The sequence below is a fragment of the Aphelocoma coerulescens genome, chromosome 7 (assembly GCF_041296385.1).
Source record: "Aphelocoma coerulescens isolate FSJ_1873_10779 chromosome 7, UR_Acoe_1.0, whole genome shotgun sequence".
Lineage (NCBI taxonomy): Eukaryota > Metazoa > Chordata > Aves > Passeriformes > Corvidae > Aphelocoma > Aphelocoma coerulescens.
This window is the reverse complement of record NC_091021.1, coordinates 39,539,590-39,541,741: the sequence shown is the minus strand read 5'-3', so window position 1 is coordinate 39,541,741 and position 2,152 is coordinate 39,539,590.

Genomic DNA, 2,152 nt, shown 5'->3' with positions numbered 1-2,152 from the left:
CATATCTCAGCGGTGGGGCAGAGATGGGTTTGGCTCTGTCCCCTGCTGGGCAGTTCAGTTCTCTCAACGGTTTTTCCAGAGACTGTGGGATACAGAAGGAGGATATTCATAGAGGATGAACATTAAATCATAGGACTCTGCTCCATTCCTACACTGGAACAGAGAAGTCTGGAATACTTTTCCTGCATCCCTGAATGCTTGTGCTGAAACAGAACAGTCTAGGAAAAAATCCTTCCCCTTTTCTTTGTGTGGTGAGATAAAAAGTACATTTGGAGATGCTGTTAAGAAAAAGAGTGAAGCACTTTCTTAATCAGAAGTGTTGGTTTAAAACCAGAATGGATGGTTTAATCAGAACTAATTCTTGCAAGTATATGTGCTGCCAACTTCTCGCTAGAAACTTTCATATATATATATATCTATATCTATATATATCTATATATCTATGAATATATGAATATATCTATGAATATATATATATTATTTTCTAAAAGCTTTGATTCTTCTTCTTTACAAGTGCAGGAGATACTCTTTTCATTATTTCTGCAAAGGGTGAGTAAATGTGTTCTATAAATTTTCTTTCTTAAACTGAAGAAAAACTAAGTACATAATTCCTACTTCTATGTCTTCCTTTACACAGAGAAGAATAATTCCATGCCGTGAACAAAAACAGAATCTGAGTTATATTTACATTTTCTAGTAGCATTGAGCAAATAAAGTGAATTGTTTGTAAGACTTGAGAAGGAGCAGAAGCTGACACGGGTCTGCCGGGACCAGCTCTGCGTTTGTTTGATCTGACAGCAGGGCGAGCAGTACCAATGTTCTCTCCTGGTGATCCCAGAGCCAGCTGGGATCTCCAGGTAATATGTGGCTTAACAGGTACTTGGCAAGTAATGGACGGCTGAGCAGGTGCAGGCACGTGGCAAGCTGTGGGCACGGGGCAGTTACCGGCTCCAGGCTTTCAGAAGGGAAAGAGTAGCAATTTTTCCTCTATTATTTTATTGCTCTGACACCCAAACCTTCATATATTTTATTAGATCATGACAGGTATTTTCTAACCCCTCTGCAGTATTTCCCAAGCAGTGAGGTGTGCAATACTCTGCTGTGCTGTGTTTCAGTGCAATAGAACATCAGCTCATAGGGATTGCTGTGAGAGTCATGTTGGACTTCACTGCACTAAGATGTTTCAATTCCCATCACAATTGAGGATGGGGTGACATGGAAGTCCTAAGCGTCTTTCGGGGATATGTTTGAATGACAATTTAAAAGAGAAAAAACGAGCAGCTTTTTTTTGGTGCTGTTTAACAGCCACTTGATCCCAGACTACTTGGGTTTCATCTCTGCTGTGTCTGTACCATGGTGGAGGGCAATTTGTTTTCTTTCAAAAAGAATTTAGTCATTATTTTTGCTTGTGGTGGTGTAATCACAGAATCTAGAATGGTTTGGGTTGGAAGGGACCTTAAAGTTCATCCAGTTTTACCCTCCTGCCATGGGCAGGGACACCTTCCACTATCCCAGGGTGCTCCAAGCCCCATCCAACCTGGCCTGGGACACTTCCAGGGAGGGAGCAGCTACAGCTTCTCTGGGCAACCTGTGCCAGTGCTTTTCTTCCTAGCATCTAATCTAATCTCTTTTAGTTTAAACCCATTCAAGATATTGCAGAAACGCTGCAAACTGTTCCAACACGTTGCTGTTCGTGGGTGATTCGGTGCAGCCTGATGGAGAAGTCCCGGGGCAGGTGCCAAAAGGCACTGATGGAGATTTGGCAAAAACCCCCGAGATTAAAAATTGTCCTTGTCCCGGGCTGGTTTTGCGCATCTCTGCAGGCAGAAGCCCCGAGGGCTGCGCGGCTGCGGCGGGAGCCCGGCGCGCTGAGCCGGGCCAGGGGCTCGCCCCGGGGCCTCGGGAGCCGCGGCTGAGCGGAGCGGGGGCTCGGCGCGCCCCTCGCCGTCCCCTCTCCGCTCCCAGCGCCCGGGGCTGCCCCGGACCCCCGCCCGGCCGGGCCCCGCTGCCCGTCCCGGGGGGCGGCAGAGCCGAGCGGAGCGGGGGCAGAGCGGGGCGGGGGGTCCGGGCGGGGCCCGGCCGGGCCCCTCCCCGCGCCGCTAAAGCCGAGGGCGGCGGGGCCCGGCGGGGCCGGGGAGCGGCACCGGCGGGG